Below are 6,800 nucleotides of genomic sequence, written 5' to 3' on the forward strand. Positions count from 1 at the left end.
CGGGAGCGCCACCGCACTTCCCAAGCGGCGCACTGTAGCAGTGCGCCACCAGGCCGGCCCCAAAACAATCTTTAAAAAGAAAAACCACGTTGGAGGACTCATACTTCTTGATCTTAAAACTTTCACAAGGCTGTAGTAATCAAAAAAGCATGGCACTGGTATAAAGACAGATACATATATGAGCAATGGAGTAGAATAGAGACCACACAAAAACTCTCTCATATACAGTCAGATGGTTTGACAAGGATGCCAGTACCATTCGATGGGGACAAGACAGTCTTTTCAACAAAGGGCACATGGATATCCACATGCAAAAAATGAAGTTGAACCCTTACCTACTACCATATACAAAAATTAGCTCAAAATGGATCAAAGTCTTAAACATAAGAGCTAAACTTAAAAAACTGTTAGTAAAAAACTTAGGGCAAATCTTCATGACATTGGTTTGGCAGATTTCTTGCATATGACATGAAATGCATAGGCAAAAAAAGTAAAAATAAATATATTTTTTTAAAAAAGCAAAAATAAATTTATAGAAATTAAAAACTTTTGTGGGGTTGAGCCCGTGGCACACTCAGGAGAGTGTGGCGCTGGGAGCACAGCAGCGCTCCTGCCGCGGGTTCGGATCCTATACAGGGATGACCAGTGCGCTCACAGCGCTCACTGGCTGAGCGCAGTGCGGCTGGTCCTGAAAAGGACAAAAAAAAAAGAAAAAACTTTTGTGCATCAAAGGACACTATGAACAGAGTGAAAAAGCCATGTAAAAAATGGAAAAATATTTGCAAATCATATATCTGATAAAAGTTATGTCATATATATATAAATATATATATAAATATATATGTGTGTATATATATTTATATTTATATTATATATTATATTTATATTTATACACACACACACACACACACATATAAAATACTCCTAAAACTCAACAATAAAAAAACAACAACCTATTTCAAAAATGGATAAAAGACTTCAATGGACATTTCTCCCCAAAAGATATATAAATGGCCAATAAACCTATAAAAAGATGCTCACCATCACTAATAATTAAGGAAATACAAGTCAATATCACAATGAGATGTTACCTTACACCATTTAGGACGGCTGCTATCAAAACAGGAGAAAATAAGAAGTACTGCAAGGATGTGGAGAAATTGGACCCCCTATGCACTATTGGTGGGAATGGTACCTCTGCTGTGGTAAACAGTACAGCAGTTTTTCAACTATTGGTGGGAATGGTACCTCTGCTGTGGTAAACAGTACAGCAGTTTTTCAAAAAATTAAAAATAGAATTACAATGTGATCCAGCAATTCCACTTTTGGCATACACTCAAAAGAGTTAAAAGCAGATATTTGTACACCCATGTTCATAGTAGCTTTTTTAAAATAACTAAAATCTGGAAGCAATTGACAGATTAATGGACAAGCAAAATGTGGCATATGCATACGATGGTGTATTATTCAGCCTATTTTTAAAATAACTAAAACCTGGAAGCAATCCAAGAGTCCATTGACAGATTAATGGACAAGCAAAATGTGGCATATGCATACGATGGTGTATTATTCAGCCTTAAACAATATGATTCTGAGTTTTTCTACAAATGTGGCTGAAACTTGAGGGCATTATGCTAAGTAAGCCACACACAAAAAGACAAATACTATATGATCCACTAATATGAAGTTCCAAGCCTAGTCAAAACCGTAGAGAAAGAAAGTGGAATGACATTTGTTGGGAGGAGAGGGTAAAGAGAAGTTAATGTTTATGTGTACAGAGTTTCAGTTTTCCAAGATAAAAAGAACTCCAGGGATGGATGGTACTGGGAAAATAGAATAATTTAATGAGGCTCCCTCACCTCCAGTCTGGTTGGGGACGATGCATTCTTTGTAAGCAAGTTGTGTGTGGGTGGAGTTAGTGTGCATGCACAGCACCACCACCTGGCTGGTGTTTACTGCCTCGGGAGTCTGCCCCATGCGGCCATGCTCTCCAACCTATGTCTCCAAGGACCTTTTTGCCAGTTACCTAGCTCGTAGACCTGCGTGTAAATGGTTTATGACCCAGTCTGGACAACATACTTGAGGAGTCTGTGAGCTCCAGACCCAGCCCTAGCTCAACAGATGGTTGTGATGATTTAACAACAATATGAATGTGCTTAATAAAAATAGTTAAGATAGTAAATTTTATGTTATGCATACTTAACCACAATTTTAAAAAAATAGGAAAAAAAAACCCATAATGAGATAACAATACACATCTTCTAGAAGAGCATTACCTACTAGGTCAGGGTCAAACATAATTGTACCTTTTAACTCCACATTTCCTTCCTTATGTGTATAAGCAACAGAAATGTGTGCACCTGGAGACAGGCACAGGACACAGGCAATATTGTAGATATTCTCCACCAAATGTCTTCCAGGCTAATATTTTCTCATACACTATCTTTTGGTCAATAAAATAAATTTTGTCCAGTGCTTTTATAGGTAAGTTTATAATTACCTCTTCATCGCTCAACAATAATTTAAACAAAATTGTGTTAGGGAAAAACCTCAAGTTACATTCTAAATAGAATTGGTGAAACAGCCATGTCATATGTTAACCTTTTCAAGTGTGCAAGGTGTCAAGAAGTGGAAATGCTTTTCCAATCTTGTGCTCGCTAACAGGCATTGCAACCTATACCATGAGGAGCCATTCTCTGCTGACGCATACTTTTACTGAGTGTGTTTAGAGAACGCTTTTCATTTGAGCCCTTATTTTTGCTTAGGAAGGTACAATGGATCTCCACCAAAGTGAGGAGGAATCGTTGAGAATTGTGGAAAAGGAAGCAATATAAATGAGTGAGATTTATTTACAATGGCAGATAGTATTGCCTACAAAGCAAGAATCTGGCTACAATCACATGTTTATTTATTAATCAAAAATTAATATTTTGAGCATTTTCTATTCTAACATCATAAGTTTTATAATTACAAGTGTATAATTCTATTTAAGATTTTGAAAACTGATTAGTAGTTTCAGGCTGATGTTTGACATACTATAAGTTCCTCACATAAAATAGTGAGAAACATCCTTCTAGTTAGTGTTTTCATACAGCCTGTGTTATTGGCAAGCATGAGTTATAGAGCTTAAGCAGATGATAACTGCGCTTGTTAACAACCCAAAGCTAAAAGCCATCTTCATGTCACTTAACAATGGAATAGATAAATAAAACAATGAAAATGGAGTAACTAGATTTATGCAATAACTATGAATTTGAAACATATAATGTTGCCCCAAATAGCCAGACACAAAAGAATAGACATTGTATTATTCCTTCTGTATATTGTTCGATAAAAAAAATACATAAATAGCAAAAATACATAGTGTTAGAAGTTAGGGAAGTGGCTACTTTTGAGGAGTAAGGCGAGGTAGCAAATTGCGGGTGGCATGGTTGGGGGCCTTTTTGTGGCTGGGGGCTTTTTTGGGGTGCTGGTAGTGGTCTATTTTCTGACCTAAAGGTGACTACTTGGATGGGTACTTGGCGCTAATTAATTGAAGTGTATATTTATATTTACTTGCACTTTTTTTTAGGTGTACTTTTCTTCTGAATTAAAGCGAAAATAACCTATTTGCAACAAAACTATAATACCTAGTGATAACATTGGTAACACAGGTAAATTCCTTTGTCGCTCTTAATCCTGCCCCAACTACACCAATTTTGGAGCTCCTTGTCCTGTCTGTGATGCCAATTGTCTAGCTCCACAACTTCACCAGTTGTCAGGCTCTTTTACCTGCTGGTAATCCTGCACCAACTGGGCCTATTGTCGAGCTAGGGCTGGGTCTGGAGCTCTCAGACCCTTCAAGCTCATTCACAGACTGGGTCACAAATCCTTCATACACAGGCTGGGTCACCAGACCCCTTCACACAGGTCTATGAGCTAGATAACTGGCCAAAAGGTCCTTGGAAGCCGTAGGTTGGAAAGCATGGCTGCACGGGTGGATGCCTGAAGCAGACACCTGCCTGCCTGCTTCACTAAAACTCCTCTCTCTCTCTCTCTCCCTCTCTCTCTGAAGAACATAAGAGTGCCAACAAAACTAAAAGGATACATTGGCATGCACACACACACACACACATCCCTCTCTCTCTGAAGAACACAAGAGTGCCAACAAAACTAAAAGGATACATTGACATGCACACACACACACACACACACATACACAATTTGCTTACAGAGAATGCTGTACTATACCCCTCTCTCTCTGAAGAACATAAGAGTGCCAACAAAACTAAAAGGATACATTGGCATGCACACACACACACACACACACATACACAATTTGCTTACAGAGAATGCTGTACTATACCCAACTGGACCCAAGGTGAGAGCCCTGACCAAACTATTCTATTTTTCCAACAGTTGCCTACATGAAATAAACTACAAGATAACATCCGAATAAATTGAGATAACCTAGATTCCAGAATACCTAAAGACATCCTATAAATTGACGAAAACAACTAAAAAGGAAAGAGTGTATAAATATTGGCAAAAGAGCTGGATAGGCAATTCACAAGAGAGACAATGTGAAGGATGAAAACATTTATTTAGAAGATTTGGGGCCGGCCCGGTGGCACACTGGATAGTGTGCCGCTTGGGAAGCGCGGCGGCGCTCCCGCCCGAGGGTTCGGATCCCACATATGGACCAGGTCCCACTCACTGGCTGAGCGAGGCGCGGGAGCAGCGCCGAGGGTTGCGGTCCCGTTGCCGGTCCCCGGTCCAGTGCGGGGGCAACACTGAGGGTTGCGATCCATTGCCGGACACGGTAAAAGACAAAAAGACAAAAAAAAAAAAAGGAAGATTAAATCACACTTCAAAGTCACAAAACTCGGGAAAATGCAAGTTAAAAGAACAATAATATATTTCACTAAACATATATGCAAAATTTTGTAAAAGCCTGTGACATTCAGATTTAGTTACGTGAGGAAACTTTTTTTAACCACATTGCTAGTGGGAGAGTGAATAGCTGAAACATTTGAAAAGTAGTCTGGCAATATCTATTGCAATTAGACTTTTATAAGCCTTTTCTTTGACTCTATGAAGTGATAGCTCCACATATAAAAACATATGTACCAGATTTTTATTTGTTTGCACCATTGCTTATAATGGCAAACATTGGGAACAATCTGAGTGCCCATAACTGATGGAATAATTTTTTGTCTACTCATTTGAAGGGCTGTCCATAATACACTGCAAAGTGAAAAAAGAAAGTTGCAGAAAAATATGGTCATATCTTGGTCTGTAAAAATATTGCCACACAAACACAATTTATCTGTATAATGGTTTGTGAAAAAAAGATGTTGTTAATCTGTTACTGTCAGAAGTATTGGAGTGGAGGAGGCTGGGTATAGCTGGAAAGATTTTTAACTGGCTTTTTTTTTTTTTTAGATTGCTTCATTTTTTACAATGAGCATGCATTTATGTTTTTAAAATCTAAGGATATTTAAAAAGAAAAATGTTTCCTTCACAGAACAATATATGGCATTTTGCTTTATTTCCCACGTAACCTCATCCTTTTAGCTCCCCCCATTTAGAGTTTCTAATACCAGTTGTTTCTTGTCCACTTTCATTAACTTCCCTTGAAACTGGTCTAGCTATGCCAACTTTTCTTTCATTATAATGGTTATTTACAACCTACAAGTATTTACAGTGCGTTAAGTTGGCCCTGAGGCCTAAGTTTTAAAGAGGATTCTGGTAAATCCTTTCCATTTACAATACTTTTATCTACTAATTTGCTGTTGTCCATTGCTCTACTTTTGTTTACTTAAAGATTTCATCTAGGTTCTTTATGCTTTGCCAGCACCCAAAGGCACACTTTTCTCTTCATGCATTCCAGTTTCCATAGTACTATTTGCTGGCTTGATTCTCCAAGAGACAATCCTTTTATTAAATTACAAAGACTTTAGATTTAACCCAAGATAAATGTTGAGTATTGCTTAGGGTCCTGGAAAGCATTAGATGCTCTGTGAAAGAGCAGCCCTACCTCTAAGTTAAAAGCAGCCTGTTTGAACTTCCAAATGCACATTCCACTTCGGTGTACTATATCACCAAAAGATTTCTGTACCCGGAGCTCACCTTAACAACCAAAATCCTATTCTTACTGGATCCATTTCTTTCCTCTGGGAATTCAAGAGCACAGACTCTAAGTTCACCCATTTTTCTCTCTCTGAAAGCAGTATTCTTATTTTAAATTCCAGGCTTTCAAAGTCAAAATGCACCCACAGTGTCCTGCAGGTCAAAAGCCTTTTTGGCTCCCAGAAGCCAGCAAAGCTTAAACAGAGATAGTTTAAGCTAGTAAACTTTTATCTGAAAAGCTCAATCCAACCAGTTGCCCAAGTGAATCTACCTTGTAGCATTCCTCCTTCAACATTCAATGGTTAGAAGAGTCCAATAGAAAATGGCTAATCTAAACCCAGCTCTCCTCCCCTTCTCAACAACCACTAGCTTGCTTTGGTTGTTTTTTTGTCTCTCCTAATTAATACAGAACCTTCCCTCTGAGCTTTTTACTAGTCTTTCTAGACTAGTAAATTCTGGAACCAGTATAACCTAAGTTATCTCTTAATTTATTTGAATTTTATCTTATAGTTTATTTCATGTAGGCAACTTGCCTGTGTTACCAATTTTGTCACTAGGTTTTGTAGTTTTCTTGCAGTTAGGATTTTTTTTTTTTTTTAATTCAGAAGTAAAGTACACCCCATCACCGGTCTGCCAAAGTCATTTTTTTCAAAACAAGAACCCAAGCTTCTCAATTTCCTCCTTAAAGA

The sequence above is a fragment of the Galeopterus variegatus genome, unplaced genomic scaffold (assembly GCF_000696425.1).
Source record: "Galeopterus variegatus unplaced genomic scaffold, G_variegatus-3.0.2 Scaffold2685, whole genome shotgun sequence".
Classification (NCBI taxonomy): Eukaryota; Metazoa; Chordata; class Mammalia; order Dermoptera; family Cynocephalidae; genus Galeopterus; species Galeopterus variegatus.